The following is a 16,980-nucleotide window of genomic DNA, read 5'->3' as shown; positions in this document are numbered from 1 at the left end:
TAGTGGGGTAATGAAATGTCCACAAGCAAACAACCAAGCTCAGAGAGCACCAAGGACTCCATTACTGGTTTTTCCCTCCTGGGAGACTTACAAGATGCAAGCAAAAAGATTTCAGTTGCAAAAAGATAGATGAAAAAGGAGCTTTTGCTGGGAGAAACAGATGTTACCCCCCCAAAAAAAGTTTTTCCAGTTGGGCAAGAAAGCTAGTTGGTGTAGCAATGAAGGTGCTGGACTAGGAACTGGGAGAATGTGAGTTCTAGTCCTTCCCTAGACACAGAGGCTCATTGGCTAACTTTAGGCCAGTCCCTCCCTCTCAGCCCCTCCCACCCCACCCCACAGGGCTGTTGTGGGGAAAATTGGAGGCGGGAGCATACATACACCACTTTGACTTGTACAAAATAAAGCCAGGTGATCAATCAAATCAATGAATTAATTCAGGAATTAGTTGCTGCTAAGTTCAGCCCTGGAACCTGTCGGCTAAGAGCAGAACCCAGCTTGGAAGCATGCAAAGGAAAGTGGGCCTCTGAACATGTGCCGAGTACTTTCCTCTCCAGGACAAGAAATACGGAAAATAGGTTAGCTCAGTAACAGAGTTAAACATGTCGTGTGAATGTTCCAGCTTCCTCAGAAAAATGCACAAAGTCCCAAGCGGCTTTGCTTTTGACCCCCACCACCAGGCATACAAACAAGCTATTGCCCCACCAGCACGTGCACCCACGCTCACAATTTCAGGGGCCAGGTATGTATTGCACACAATGTTCGCATTACACTTAGATTCCAGTTGGCTTCTTCATGCCCTCTGAGCCTAGTTGTTTTCAGACGTTGCACGACCAGGCTAGGTAACGTCATCAGCACGTGCAGGAAAGATGTTTGCTGGCTGGTTTTTTAATTATTATTATTATTATTATTATTATTATTATTATTATTATTAATCAAATTTGTCACACCCCATCTCATTGAAACAACTCTGGGCGGTTTACAACAAAAATAAAATTCGTTAAAATACAATATAAAACAGACCTAATAATAAACAGCTTCCAGGCAAGATGGAAAGTTGGGGAATAATTCAAGGGAGCGTCGTCAGGGCGCTGACCACCCCAAGGACGGTTAGAGGCCATATCGCCCCATTGTCTTCCCAGTCCTGGCTGGGATGGGTGGGGTTCCACCCTTGATGGTTCCTGGGCGATTAGTGTATTTTCTTCTTCTTTAATGGCTCATCTGGTGCTGCTTCCTGGTTCTCTAGGTGTCGGCTGGCAGGAAGGATGTATTCTGAGCGCTCTGCCTCCTTCCTTGAGTTTTGATTGTATTTTGTAAATGATATGTAGATGAGGTTTATCTCTGTGTGTCTGTGGATGGCTGATCTGTCAGCATGCCAGGCTTCAGAGCTTTAAGCATCTTCACTGAGAACAAGGGTGATCCTTAAAGGATAGCCAGAACATATCACTCTTGGTACATGCTCTACCACGGAGGGAGGAACGCGGCAAGGAACCCGCATTACCTCTTCCCAGCAAGCAATGATATGGAGGAAGAAGGGCTGTGTCCACCCAACATGCTTTTCCAGATCAACTGGAACCTAGCAGCTGTCATTCACCCAGCAGGTTAACCTGGGTCAGCATTAACGCGGCTTATTGGTTTTGGGTGGTGTGTGTGTTGCGCAACAGGCAAGCACGCTGCACGAACCGGGCCCAACAGGTTTGATTATGGCTTAATGGTTTATTTAGAGACTTTATAACCCGATTCCCCTAAACTCTTTTGGAGTTTAAAAACAGGGTTAATATACATAACAAGGTTAATGTAAAATATAGACATTAAAATCATCAGATGGGTGGGAGAGGAAAACTAAGATGAATGAAGAAATAAAATAATTTATACAGAATAAAAATGAGTCTCTTCCATTCACACAAGAAGGGCTGGATGAAAAGATGGTTCTTGGGTATTATGTGATATAATAGCAAGTGCCCCCCCCGGTGGGGAGCACAAGTATGGTCAAAAAAGTCAAGATGGTGGCCAGGAGGGCACAATTGAAGTTCCATCCGCTCTTATGTCTTGACTTTTTTTTATCATACCCTGTGAATGTCCTTACTCGGGGCCTTCCATCACAAGGTTGTGGTGGCCATCTTGACTTTTCTGACCCCCCTGCAGACCCCCCTGCTCCACACGGGAGAATTTTGCTGTGGGGATGAACTTAGTCCCTGCCAAGAATGGCAACTTTTAAAGTAATGTTCGTTATATCAAGATATTGGGAGAAAGCGCTGCTACGCTATTGAAAAAGCACACAGAATCGCTCAAACGGCTGGCTTCTGGGCTCTTTTTAAAATTTATTTAAATCTCCTGCTTTTTCCATCCTGTATCTTGAGGCGTGCCGCCTGTGGCTTCATTGTGCTCGGAGTCCCCATGGATGGGGCTGCTGAATGCCGAGCAGGTTTGCATCTGTGTTGAGATCAGAAACAGCTGAAAATTGGAGTGTGAGCCCCAAATAAGCACGTCTTGGTTAACACAGCGAGAACCTCCAAGCCCCCCCCCCCAAATCTAGCCTCCTCCACCTGTGAGGTCACATTTCTCCCTACAAAATGCAAGTTCTAAAAGCTGCGTCCCCGTCTTTATATGAATAAACTTGCAGATTTGAGAACGTCCAGCTCAGAAAACAATCTGCTTTGGATTCTGAATGGATAACTCACCGTCGTGTAAAGGGGAAGGTGCTGGACCAGGAACGGGGATCTGGGTTCTAATCCTTCCTCAGCTGCAGAAGCTCATTGGCTGGACTTGGGCCAGTCCAGCCCTCTTAGCCCAAGAGCCAATCGGGTGTAGAGGGGAAGCGGCTGGTCTAGAAGTGGGGAGACCGGGTTCTAGTCCCCCCTCAGCCACGGAAGCCCATTGGCTGACTTTGGGCCAGTCCTTCCCTCTCAGTCCAAGTGGAAGTGGGAAAGAGGCTACCTCACAGGGTTGTCGCTATGAGAAAAAAATGGGCAGAAAGAGCGCTTTGCCATTTTGAGCCGAACAGCGGTGGGATTTAAATCAAATAAATAACCCATAAGCCTTCTTTTCCCCAAATAGCCTCTGTGCTCTGCCTCCTCCTCCCTCCCCCAGGCCACCTGCTACTTCCACTCCAAGAAGCAATTCTTGCATATTCATCTTAATGTAATGTTTAATTCGCTCAACATCCATCCTCCTCCCTTTGATTTTTTTTTCTTTCTTTCCCCGGATGTGTTGCTGAAAGACTGATGCTGCTCTTGGCCCATCGGATACAGATGATAACCCTTTGCAGAAAGATACTCATCTACTCCAGCTTAGGGGAAAAGGGAGGGAAGACCATTCTCCTTCGCTAGAGATGTTCCAGTGAATGGACTAGTTCAGGGTTCCTCAAGTTTGGCGACTTGAAGACCACACGTCTTCAAGTCGCCAAGCTTGAGGAACCCTGAACTAGATGACCTCAAGGGAATTTTCTACTTCTGAGACCCTCGACTGAGTTGCTAAATGAACCTCTTCATAGTTCAATCTTGCAGAAGAGGGGGAAAACATAGGGGCTGCCGTTGCACAAACAGCTACACTTAGTTTTTCTTTTGTTTTATTTATTTTTATGTATCTATCAAATTTATCCGGCCGCCCATCTCACAAGAAGCGACTCTGGGTGGCGTATAACTTAGTTATCGGTTGGTCCTGGCTAAAAAAGCAAACAATTTATAATGCACCACCCGACGGGGGCAGTGGGGTTCACAGTCCTCCTGCAATTAAAATAAATCCAATTTATTTTAGAAATAAAATGGATTGTATTTATTTTATTCAGAAAACGTATTTCCTGAACTCTGGACAACTAGGAATTTGCTTAACCGTGGTTGGTTGAATAAGCCACAAGAGACCCACAATCATAATTTATACACCCCCAGGCCTGTGGGTTCCCTTTACTGACCCTTCTCTGAATTAAGTCCCCATTTTTGCCTGAATTCTGAAAAAGGGGTATCGAGGGGGGATCTGCAGAATTGAGGAGCCCACGTTTTTCTGGAGATTAACACAGACTCAGCTCGCGTTTGCTGGGTTTTGTAACCGTTCTCCTGACCCAGATGCCTACGGCTTTCTCCAGATACCCTGACGCCGCCTGGTTAATCGTCCACCCACCTCTGCAAAGTTATCCAAGGGTGTTAGCAAAGGGGAAACCGCCGATGTCCTTCCCAACCCAGCCTTAGTCTTTCGATGGATGCTCTGTTCGCGCTGGAGCCGGGGTGAGGGACCAGGGAGAGAATCGGGGTATGGTTTAATCTGGTCCAGTCTGGGGAAAGGAGAAGTCTTCTAGGTCAAAGCTTGGTGGTGGCACACGGTTGCTATGCCGACCAGCAGCCCTGGATGGTCTAGACCCCAGTGAGCAGGGCTTCTGGTTGCTATAGCAACAGGCCTGGACCATTCTAGAGCAAGTGGTCTATTGCTCATCCCAAGGTCTGGTGGCTGGTCTCCCCACCCACCCACCCAAGGGAGGTTCTCAAGGCATCCTTGAGCACCAGGTAGAGCAGAAGCTGGTCCCTCTTTAGCCAAACAAGATGGACGTCTCGAGCTGAAGATGCTGCAGGTGGGGGATGCTGGCGGGGTGTGGGGAGACCAGTTCTGGCATCCTTTAAATTAGCCTGCTTCCTCCAGAAACACTGAAGGACCTTTGGAGCCTTGGAAAATGTCAAGTTCTCTTTGGTAAAATGCCATCCTGCCACCTTCTCCTTCCTTTCGGGGAACAAAAGCTCTTGCCACAGCCCTGCTGGGAAGGGACGCCAGGCAAGAGGACGAGCTTTTGCGGCCCAGACTGGGACTTTGGGCACCTTTGCAGAGGAAAAAGGCATCGGAGGCTGCAGGTCAGTGTTGTCCAAACTTGGCCACTTTAAGATGAGTGGACTTCAACTCCCAGAATTCCCCAGCCAGCAGGGCTGGCTGGGGAATTCTGAGAGTTGAAGTCCACTCATCTTAAAGTGGCCAAGTTTGGACAACACTGCCGCAGGTCGACTGCAGAGGCAACCTGTCGCCAGGAATCAGAGAGACCCTCACTAGTTTTGCAACACCCTTGAGTTGGAGGTCTCCGGGAGAGGGATCGAAGGAGAAAAGGCGCCCGGGAACAGCTTCTCCTCAAATCCAGGGGTTAGAAAATAAGCCCCAGGCTGTGTCTGCGGCTCCTCGGCTCTGCCACGGGCCCAGTCGGAAAGGGAGAGGAGTGCCACTGAAGCGGAGCAAGAAGTGAGGGTGGATCCCGGGGGAACCTGCGGAGGAAAAGAAGAACACGCACCCTTCTGGGGACCTGTCGTGCCTCTCCCCTTCAAGGCTCTCTGTGCGTTCCCAACAGCGGGAGAGCTGTCACCGTGGCCTTCTTTCTGCCTGCAGCACACTCCACGGAGGGTTGTAAAGGGAAGAACAGGGCTGCGCTGACAGCCCTGGCAAAGCTGGGTGGGATCTTTTTGGAAGAAGCCGAGCAGACAGATCCACGACCGAGAAATAAGGTTGCTTCCTCTCCATGCCCGGCCTGCAGAGTTCTTTTCCTCCCTTTGGAAAAAGCCAGGAAAACAGCAACAACCCTGGATGAAAGACTGTGGCAGACTTGGATCCTCAGTCTGGCCTAACCCTGGTTGCCCCTAACCATGAGGGTGGGTTAAAAAAAGTCAAAATGGGAACCAAAACGGTCTGATCAAAGCCCTGCTCCTTGGGTGATGTGCATACAAAAGGGGGGGTATTGACCGATAAGTTGTGGCTGCCATCTTGACCTTTTTGACCCCCCCCATGGATGCCCCTGCCCCTAGTCCTAACAAAACCCAGACGAATTACATGACGGTATAGTCATAGCCAACATGGTTTGCAAATCATGGTTTATGTGATACCGTGACGTGTGAATGCAGCCTGCAGAGGCTTATTCAGGCTAACCATGGTTCAGTGCAATATGTGAAGTGGGCTGACTGAGAATTCGGTTCCCTCATCCCATTTTAAGCTAGCATGCTGTGTGTTGGTGTGCGAGGGAGAGAAAAAGAGAAATGGGTTACTGTATTTATAGAAATAATTTCTTCAGGTAAACAACAACAGAGAAAACGGCCCGAGAAAATGATTTTAAAAAATCTTTTGAAATAAAATAATAAAAGCCCTGAATTGACCAAACCATTGCTGAAATAAAAAGAGCAGGATATCCCGCGAACGCGCAGCCGCTTAGCAGAATGGGTGAAACCGTCATGGGTGTAAGTGCGAGTCGACACGCACACAGTGGCATTATAACACATCCCTTAAACACGACGATTAAAAAAAAATAAGTCACTGCCATTTCTGGTGCAAGGAGTTCTGCCAATTCAATATGCCCTAAATCAAAGGGATCCATTTTTAAGGTGCTTCTGCTGAGTGTGGAGATGTAGTTTTCCTGGCCACACCATAAAAACAACTCACCTTCACTTTCACCCAGGACATTCTTCTATCTTTGTAGTCTGGCCTTCACTCCGGATATCTCCAGGTGGCCTCCCATCCCAAGGTGGCCTCCAGCACCGCTTACCTTTTTGAAATCAGCTGCGATGGGTGGAGTTCTGCCATGCAGGCACCTATGACGGTCTCTCATGCGCCATGTCACTAGCGGTTTCTTCTAGTTCTCTGGTTTCTGTTGTTTCTGGACGCAGATTGGGGTCAGAGAAGGATCCAGCTGGATTCCAGGGAGCTGTTAATGACTTTTATAAAATGATATATGTCTGTGGAGAGAAGGTATCAGTTGCCCAAAGGTCATTTCTTCCCTCCAAACAGCAGTTTTCATGCGGCAAAGCGGAAAAGATCTGATCCTCCGTTGTTCCTGAATCCTGCCTGCTTTTATTTCTGGGGCTGTCCCGGCACGAGGGCAGCCGGCTGCCGAAGAGGCTTCTGCACCTGGAGGGGAGCCCTGCGTGGGGCGGTGGGGCTAAATCAACCCTGCTCCGGTAGAACTTTTCAGGTGTTTTCTTCCTTTTAGTTTACAGAGGGCAGGACAGGGGCTTGTAAAGGCACTAAACGGTGATCCCTGCCCTTCGGCTAGAAGGAAAGTACCCTCCTTCTTGGACCGGCCATCTTGCCTTACTTGCCCTGCCAGGTGAGCTGAACAAAATGCTCCCTCTCTTTTCGGGGGCTTTGGGTGAAGATGGGCAGTGGTCTGTCAGCAGGAGAATGTTAATAATCGCAGTTTCTGTACAGAGAAGTGAAAGATCAGTTCTTTTCTCCCTCCTTCCTTCCTTCCTTCCTTCCTTCCTTCCTTCCTTCCTTCCTTCCTTCCTTCCTTCCTTCCTTCTTGTCTTTCCCCCTCCTCCTTCCCTACCTCCCTTCCTTCCTTTCTCCCCTTCTTCTCCTTCTCCCCTTCCTTCTTTTCTCCTCTTTTCCCCTTCCTTCCTTCCTTCCTTCCTTCCTTCCTTCCTTCCTTCCTTCCTTCCTTCCTTCCTCACTCTCCTCCCTCCATCACTTTCTCTTTCTCTTTCTCTTTCTCTTTTTCCTTCCTTCCTTCCTTCCTTCCTTCATTCCTTCCTTCCTTCCTTCCTTCCTTCCTTCCTTCCTTCCTTCCTTCCTTCCTTCCTTTTCTCTTTCTCTCTCTCTCTCTCTCTCTCTCCTTCCTTCCTTGTCCTCCTTCGCCCCCTTCTCCCCTTCCTGCCTGCCCGCCTTCCCCCTCATGGCTTTCTCTCTTTTCTCTGCACCAAACATGGCAGATAGTTTCATCAGTCCTGCTGACATGGGGAGATTTGTAAACTTTTGGTTAACATGTCGACCAAAGACAGTCTGGTGTAGTGTAGAAGCTGCTGGACTAGAAACCAGGAGACCGGGAGCTCCCGCCCTTCCTTAGGCGTGGAAGCCAGCCGGGTGGTCCGGACCCGCCACTCCTTTCCAGCCCAGCCCATCTCACAGGGTTGTTGTGGGGAAAACAGAAGGAGGAAGCGCTGAGTTGTTGAAAATAAAGATGGAATATAAATCAAATAAAAAAAGGAAAGTCAGAGGACTGCTAAGGAGAGAGGAAATTATAGATTTGTTCTAATAAAAATAACTGAAACAACTTTCAGATCGATCGATTGATTGATTGATCAATCTTGACTCCCAGAATTCTCGGCAATGGCCATGCTGACTGGGGAATTCTGGGAGTTGGAGGGCAAGTTAATTCATTTTACAAGAGAACCTTGTAGGATCATATCCAGAGTATAATCTCCAGTTCTGGACGCAGCACTTTATGAAGGATAAAGCAAGCTGTTAAAAGGTGCAGAGCAGAGCATAAAAAATACAGGTATATGGAAGAACTCAGCTGTAGGAAAAAGTAGAAAGAGAACTGACTGTTTATCTGCCCCAGAGAAGACTGGGCAGGGTGTCCACCAGAAGGAACTGGACGAGCATCCTCCAGACCCTGAAGGGCGGACACAGAGAAGAGAAAGCGGCTTTTTACTGCTCGCGAAGAGACTAAGGTCAGATCCAAGGGGCTTAAGTTACAGAAAAGTAAAACCTGATTAGACTCGAGAGAAAATGCTTGGTGTCAAGAGCAGTTTGGCAACTGAATCCCTTGCAGTGGGCAGATTTCTCCACCCTGCGATGAAGGAGTCATAAAGGTGCTATTCTTTGCAACCCAGAGCCAGAGTTTAGTTGGGGTTGGATGGCATCCAAACTGAATTAAAAAAAAAACACACAACCTCCCACCATTTTTGATGTTAAAGAATTTCTCCATCCTGGAATGTTTTGGGGACAGGTTTGGTTATTTTACTTCCCACAGTGAAGTGACACAGACGTAGGCATCAAATGAAACCTGTCACCGTCTTTTTTCCTCTGATTAAAAAAGTATTTAAAAAGTTGCATATAAACAGCAGTAATTACATTAAAAAAAAAAAAAGCTCATGGTGGGGAAATTTACATTAGAGAAGCTTGAAGTGGGAAAATATATGTGTCACAGAATGAATGCATGGTAATTTGCATTAAAAATATAACTGGCCTCAGGCAGTTGACGTTAACAGGCACTTAAATGAAAGCAATTGCATACAAAAGGCCTGTATGTTAGGAGACAGAGCAAATATACATGGATATTCTTTTAAAAACCTGACCAGAATTCTGCCTTGATAATAAGATGGCAAAGGGACCGTTTTTCTTTGCATTGACAAGCACCTCTTTACCCACAATGCCTCTGACATAGTCATTCCAAGGGATTGTGGGGAGAGGGGGGGAATGTCAACCGGCAAAAACTATTGGAGTATTTCCTTTCTCCCCTCCAAATAAACGACCAGATTTAATGCTGGACCGAAAAATGACCTTCTATCTCTCCTCCCCCTGGGTTATATTCAGTTTTATGAAAGTTTTCGATAGTTCTTGCAAAGGAGAAGAGAATTTTGGCAAAATTCTGATAGGCAAAACGGGGTGTTTTTGCACTTTGCTAGTGGCCAGATGGCCTGTCTTCTATGGCACAATCTTCTCTCCAACAGCCTTCAGCCTTTCTGGTTATCCATACTTCTCTTCAATCCTAAGAGAAGATCGAAGGCAGACGTTTCTCCATGGAGCTTTGCCGGTTAGTGCGAAGGCCGAATGGGAAAGAAATGCTTCAGTGGATCAAGAGAGAATAAAGTAACGATCAGATTCAACAAAGCAAAGCCGCTTGTGCTGGGGAAGAAGGCTCCAGAGCAGTGTTTCTCAAGCTCAGCGACTTCAAGATGTGTGGACGTCAACTCCCAGAATCTCCCAGCCAGACACTGCTTTACAGCTGGCTGGGGGATTCTGGGAGTTGACGTCCACACATCTTGAAGTCGCTGAGCTTGAGAAATGCTGCTCCAGAGAAATTGCAAGGGGCAGAGTTTGATGGAGCATCTCTGTTGCAAGAATGGGTGGTCAAGGGGGGCAAATAGTATTCTTTAAAGCAGTGTTTCTCCATCTCAGAGCCTTTAAGGTGTGTGGACTTCAACTCCCAGAATTCCCCAGCCAGTATGGCTGGCTGGGGAATTCTGGGAGTTGAAGTCCACACATCTTAAAGGCTCTGAGATGGAGAAACATTGCTTTAGACAGTGTTGTCCAAACTTGGCCACTTTAAGATGAGAATTCTGGGAGTTGAAGTCCACTCATCTTGAAGTGGCCAAGTTTGGACAACACTGCTTTAGAGCCTCCAAAACAGCCGTCTGCAGGATATAGCCCCCAAAGTCAAGAAGGGGGCCACAACAGTGCCATTAAAGCCCTACCTGTTTTTGAATGCGCATCTTTTTTATCACTCCCTACAGACACCCCTGCCCTTACAGGTAGTAAAATGAATAAAGGATAATGCATCACGGAGGACAAGCGTGCAGGATATCAGGCCACAGAACTGGGAAAAGAAAGAGAATCGGGCTTCTCGGTTGACACCAAAGTTCCCCAAAGTGGTCAATATTGGCCCCCAAAGGTCAGTGGGACTATCCAAGAGGTTGATAAATGGTCCAAGGGGGTCAGTAAATGGCTGGTGGTCAAAAGGGGTCAGTAAGTACCTGGGGGTCAGTAGGTGGTCGATAAGTGATGGAAGGGTGATGGGGGTCCATTCATCCTTTGGGGTCTCTGTGTTGCTCCACACCAGTCCCTAGTCCTGAAGGTGAGGGGGCTTTTGACGAGAACGTCTGACCCAGTAGCATTGATTAAATTATTTTCACATCATAAATATTTGGGGGTTGATGAACAATCTGACACTTCATGAAGGGGTTCGATGAACTGAAGAGTTTGGGGACCCCTGATGGACGCCAACAAGTGGAGGTTTATGGATGGAAAAAACAGCTGACAGTCATCTGCTTAGAAAAGCTGCCTCCGGTTTGGCAGGAGACCTCCCTTAAAAGCCGTCCGTCTGTCCGTCCAAACGAACCCAGTGTCCATCTGAGGAACCAGGACGACAAGGGAATGGGGTTCATGGTGCACTGAAAGCAGCATACGGGGTGTTCAAGCAATAGGTGATCCTCCCAAAAGAAATTAAAGTGAATTCAAGGGCCGGGGGGCATTTCCACATCACGGGGGTACGTTTGCAAGACTGAGATGGCTGCGATTCCAAACAGGGCGAGAATTATGTGGACGAGGCGGTGGATCGCGTTGCCGGCGCATTGTCAAACTACAAAGTTACCCATCGCTGGATTTCTAGCTACGCTTGGCATTGTCGGCATGCCGTGCGATAAATAGCTGTAGTTGCCCGGTTTGGCTGGCTTTGCCAAGCTGGAATTGAAACTGATTTACGACAGGCCAAGTGGAGAAATCCCCACAGTCTCAAAAGCCAGCCTGCTGGCTTTGATAACACCCTTTATATCTGAGCGCCAGAAAGGCCAACTGAGGATCGGTGGGTGACCACCTAAAGATCACTGTTAGGAGTTTCCTACTCCCAATCATTTAACAAAAGCAATTAAAATCCGCCCCCCCCAAAAAAACCTTCAGCTCGTGCTGGGTTTAGATCACCTCTCACTTCTCCCAGCCTCAGTGTTCCTCCTCTGCAAAATGGGTATATGTGCAGGATCGCTTTCTTCTTCCTTTACATCCCTGCTATTGAATTTATCCATGTCCTGCAACTGAACCTGGGAAGTTGAGAGTAAGTGAGCGCTACTAAAAAGACACCCCTCAATCCATAGCGTCTTGCGCCTTGAAGGGAAAAGAGGGGCTTTCGATTCCAAATGTGCAAAAAAAATGCTCCGGGTCTCCATTCGTGGAATTGCTCGGCCTGTCTCCTCTCCCATCGCTACATTCCTTCTGAGTAGATTTGTGTAAGATTACACGTTGAACCGAGGAAGGATCTCTTTTTAATGAAACTGATTGGTTAGGAAGGGGGGGGGGACTATGGGCCTCAAACCAGTTCAGTTCTGTGGGCCTCTTTGTTGGGGGGCAACTAATTTGGGGGAGATTGTCATCAGTAGCCTGAAAAATCCTCAGTTCTTTCTCTAAGGCAGTGTTTCTCAACCTTGGCCACTTTAAGATGTGCGGACTTCAACTCCCAGAATTCCCCAGCCAGAATTCTGGGAGTTGAAGTCCACACATCTTAAAGTGGCCAAGGTTGCGCAACACTGCAGCACTGCCATCTGACCCAAAGGGACTATATTCCCAGTCACTTTTGCATCTCTCCATGAGGGTTTCTGCATAAAATACAGGAGCGCCTTCCCCCAAACAGTACGAAAGAATGCCTTTGCCCCTGAACTGAGTTCAAATCCTGGGGATTTCATAGCAATGTTCAGGATGTTTTCTTGGCAATGAGACCGTAGGGCCGTGTCAGCTTATTTTAAAATAGAAGTGGTCTGCCACGGTCTTCTTCCATTATTATTTTTTGACATCCCAGTCTAGTCTGCAGCTCTGAAATTTCTGAGTGGTCTCCCATCCAAGGCCCAACTCAGAGTGAGCAGTAAATAGTGGTGGATCATGGGTGACTCATCTAGCTTTCTCCTGGTGACATCAGCAAAAATGATCAAGCAAAATTAAATCTGGGTTTGACTTCACCTATCAACAGTACTCAAAGACCAGGATGGTAAAAGTTGGCTTGAGAAAGGAAAAAGCTCCTTTGGTTTCTAGCCAAGCAAAAAAACCCCACTTGCTTCTTCCCAGAGTGCAGGGGCGTTAGGCTGCCCCTTTTGCACATGTTTGCTTTGTTTTAAAAAAGGATGTTCCGACTTCCTCCTTTTCTTCTGTATTTTTACAGGCAGTCCTCGCTTAATGACCCTAATCGGGACCGGCAACTCCATTGCCAAGTGAAGTGGTCATTAAGCAAAACATCACATGACCATGTTGCTTAGCGACCACAGTTCTGGCAGTCCCAGTTGTTAAGCGAATCACCCATGGTCATTAAGCGAGACATCACCTGACCACCACTTGTGAGGGCCTACCAGCTTCCCATTGACTTTGCTTTTTGAAAGCCGGCTGGGCAGGTCACAAATGGCGATTGCATGACCCTGGGGACACTGCGACCGTCAGAAGTGCGAGGACCTGTCGTAAGTCGCTTTTTCCAGCACCGTCATAACTTCAAACAGTCGCTAAACGAATGGTCGTGAAGTGAGCACTACCTGTATTTCTTGACTGATTGATCGCATTTGTATAACCCCAAACAGAGAGAGATGGGAAGGGCTGGGCTGAATGGACGTGCTGAAAAAGGCTGGGTGAGCCCAAAGGTGCAAGAGATTGCAAGAAAGGTTTTGTGAGTCTCCTTGGTTGTTCTGCGTACAAGGAACCCGGAGGGCTGGCTATGTGTGTGTGTCTGTGTGTCTGTGTGTGTGCACATCTCCTTGGCTGTCTGCTCCCCAGCTTCCCGGTAAGACAAAAAGGGTGCCCTCTGTTTCCCCAACGGCTCACGAGACTTGACTGCATTTACTTTAAGATACCCGCATCCTCACCTCTCCTCCCTCCCCCCCACCCGGCCTGTTTATTTAATTACGGCTGCTCTGGAAACCTAACAAATGAGCGATGGTTTGCAATATGGAGCAGGTGTCCCCTTGATCTGGTTTCCATGACTCCAGCATGGAGGTGGGGGGCTGCCGGCTTGGTGTTATTATAATTTTATTACAGCCGCTTCAGAAATTATCACCGGGAGAGGGAGAGATTAAAAAAGAAAAAAAGAAAAGAAACACAGAGTCAAAGAGGAAGAGAAAAGGCTGGCAACAGGGTAATGCCTTGATTTCTCTTCCTCTCTTTTCCCGTGCCCCCGCCCCCGGCAAAGTGGCATTGGGAAAACAAAGGATGCATCTTGCGAAACACGGGGGGAGAGCCAGCATGTCGTCGGGGGGGGTCCCGTCTTTCCTGCCTCCTCCTCTGGAAGGTGACATTCGGGGCCCGGCTGCCAATTTCTCGGGGGAGAAAGTGAATCCAAGAGGTGGGATTCGTATCAGTTATCCAATTATCCAATTCGCTATTTATATTTTTATCCGTTATCCAAGGGCTCGAGGGGGCTTCCAAGGGGGCCTCCTTCCTTTGAGCCCCACAACAGCAACCCTGCTGCCTCCCCCTCTCTTTCATTCCCCTGGATATTATTACCAATTCTCCCTGCCTCTCTGCAAATCTTGTTCCATAACTATCTCCAAGGCTCTAGTCCTCAAGGACCAGGCCTTCTACCCCTTGGCCTTCCATCCCTCACTCAAAAATCAGCACTATCAAGGCACCCATAAACTTCCTAGTGCAGTGTTTCTCAACCTTGGGAACTTTAAGACGTGTGAACTTCAACTCCCAGAATTCCCCAGCCAGCCCTGCTGGCTGGGGAATTCTGGGAGTTGAAGTTCACACGTCTTAAAGTTCCCAAGGTTGAGAAACACTGTCCTAATGTGTGAAGGTGGCATTGTTAAGAGTAAAACTGTGGGTAGTGTTGGGTTGTGAAGACTTAAGGGGCTGGTGGAGAAAGGAGCATTCCCTGGAGTTGCACCAGCAGGCTATTTTGATGCGCAAGGCAGATTTATGGAACTTCTGGAGGTCACCACTCTTTTATAGAGAATCTGCATTACCTTCTTCTGATCTATCTGAACTCTGTGGCGTTTAGCTCCATGAAACGTTACGGGGAGAGAAGGCGGTTTCTTCGTTGGCCGGCGATTGCCATCTTTGCCCCTGGGCTCACCCCCTCCCACGGGGCCTCCAAACTCAGCAAGCATCGACGTTCTCCTTCCTTTCCCGTTTTGCAAAATCGCGGATGAGCAGAGCCTCCGCCACGCAAGAGAATCGCACGCCGCAGCCCGTTTCTTCAGCTGCCTCCGTGCTCAGAAGGACTGACGATTGGGGGAGATGGTTAGGGGTCAGAGGAGGGGCAGGAGAAAGAGGTGGACAGGACAGAAATTAGAAGACAATCGTCCTGGTGTCCTCCGCCTAAGATCCCCCCAGCACGGGTTCCCAGTATGGAAAGAGAGATCCACAGTCTGCAGTAATGAAGAATGGTAAAAAATATGTGGCTTTTGACATTGGAATGAGGGTTTTTTGACCAAGGGTGAGACTAGCGTAGAGCAATGTGGTTCAACTTTGAGTTCTTTTATTTCTGATCTTATTTTGCAAGCTTTTCCCCCCCACTCCATGTTATACTCCATTGCTAATTACGGCTATGTACTGTATGTGTACTGTATGTCTTTTTTTCTTGGTTCGTTTGCCTGATTTAATACTCACTAACTCAAAACTATTTATGGGTGAGCGTCTTGACTCTTGGCAACTGCCCAGACGAGTCCCTGCAGTTTTCTTGGCAACGTTTCCAGAAGGGGCTTGCCCTGGCTTCCCTCTTCCCAGGGCTGAGAGAGAGGGTCTGGCCCCGAGTCCCCCAACTGGCTTCATACCCAAGGCAGGACTCGAACTCAAGATCTCCTGTTTCTAGCCTGGTGTATTTAACCACTACACCAATATTCACTTTTTGGAACATCATAGGCCCGGTCTTGCTTGCTTTTTGCAAACAAATGAATACTATCTTGTGCTTTTAGCCCTTAGCTGCCCTTAATACCTTCTTAGGTCTTTTGTCGGTGTTCTGTATTGTAATTTTAATCTTGTTATTATCCTCCAAGAGTCTGTTAAGGTTGTGCTGGGAAGAAAACAAACTGATGGATCATCAAACAAATCAACCCAGAGTTCTCACTGAGGCACCCGATGACCAGCCTCAAATTATTCTACTTCTGACACATGATGCAGCTCTCTGGAGAAGGCTCTGAGGCTGGGAAAGGGGGAAGGAAAGAGAAGAGGAGGATGACCGGCAGCCAGGGGGATGGACTCAGTTACAGGGGTGATGGGGACACTGTTGGAAGACCTGATGGGTAGATCCTCCTGGAGAAAATCTAACTATGAGGTCACTAGGAGTTGAAAACAACTTGATGGCATGTAATCAATCAATCAGTCAATGCGGAAACCCAACTCCCTTGAGAAGTCCATAATGCTGAGGAAGGTGGAAGGGAAGAGAAGAGGAGGATGACCGGCAGCCAGGGGGATGGACTCAGTTACGGCAGTGATGGGGGTACCGTTGGAAGCCCTGAAGGACCAGGCTGGGGACAGGTCATCCTGGGGAAGGTCTATCTATATGGCCACTAAGAGTTGACATTGACTTGATGGCCCATCATCAACCCATCAATACTGGAAATAACATGAATAAAATGTGCATGAGATAAACATAAATGTGCATGACATGTGGCAGAGCAATGAATGACAACGGGTTGCTGTTTTGATCAAGAATAAAAGCACCGTTTTGCCCACTGCGGTGGATTTCTCAGGATTTGACGGCACTGATGGAATTTGGCCACTCACCTTCTCTGCTGTAAATGCAAATCCCTGATCTCCAGCGCTTCGGAACGCCACAACTTCATTCCTCGCTCGCACCGCCTCCCACACCGCATCTTGCTCTCCCAATCGAGCACAGTGTGTGGGACAGAGGCAAGCCCAGTGCAAAACAACTTTGCACAATGTGAAAGGGAGGCGATTCTTTTTCGTAGAGGGGAAAAAAAAACAACCTTGCCTATCCGCCACAGGAACTGCCCTACTGCCAATTCAAAGTCAGGAATGGGCGTCATGGAAATCTGGAATTGTGCGTTGTCGGGGATTTAAAAATAGCCCTTCCTTGCGGAGGCTGCTCCATCCATTAAAATTTCCCCTGACTCATATGGTCTCTCAACTCCTCTCCTTCATTTCACTAAAGGTTTGATGCACCTGGGAATGGATGCAGGATTTTGTAGACATTTCAGCAAGTTTGCTCCACGTGGACCTGTATTCCAAGCCGTGCCCAAGCAGGAGTGACAATGGCAGCCTGAAGGCTTTAAAACAACGGGATTTGACGGAAAGGGGAAAAGGGGGCAGGACTGAGCTTTGGCAACAAAGTTAGGGAGCTGCCACTGAGTGGGGTTTGAGTGCTGTAAGAACAAATGATGATCAGTCTTCAGAACTACCTGGAACTATTCCAAGGACGTTCTAGTCTTCTTCAACACTGTCCAAGGACCTTATTTACTTACTCTGTTGTTTATTAGATCGTTTTAGTCTGGGCTGTCCATCTGATTTAATGTATTTAGCTGTTTGTATGTTTTTTCGAGTTTTGTTCGCTGCCCAGAACCCACTGGAGCTGGATGGAGTTTAAATCAATCAGTCAATCAA

General features: G+C 47.8%; 1 long non-coding RNA gene across 2 annotated transcripts; it reads right to left on the bottom strand.

Annotated features, from left to right (window-relative positions):
* Positions 1-1,029: 1,029 nt before the first annotated feature.
* Positions 1,030-16,279, bottom strand: LOC148214652 (uncharacterized). 2 transcript variants are annotated; one of them, XR_015797633.1, is made up of 3 exons: positions 16,144-16,279; positions 5,258-6,686; positions 1,030-2,430 (listed from the first exon to the last, which is right to left on the bottom strand). It is a non-coding gene; the product is annotated as an uncharacterized LOC148214652 (long non-coding RNA). The 2 variants fall into 2 exon arrangements; XR_015797632.1 differs by lacking the exon at positions 1,030-2,430 and having other exon boundaries at positions 4,958-5,511; positions 6,497-6,686.
* Between the last annotated feature and the right edge of the window lie 701 nt (positions 16,280-16,980).

This window comes from Python bivittatus, unplaced genomic scaffold (assembly GCF_059951505.1).
Source record: "Python bivittatus isolate LINGU-HERP-01145 unplaced genomic scaffold, Pbiv_v1 ctg000580_np1212, whole genome shotgun sequence".
Classification (NCBI taxonomy): domain Eukaryota; kingdom Metazoa; phylum Chordata; class Lepidosauria; order Squamata; family Pythonidae; genus Python; species Python bivittatus.
The sequence above is the reverse complement of the archived record's forward strand: the minus strand, read 5'-3'. Positions and strand labels throughout refer to the sequence as shown.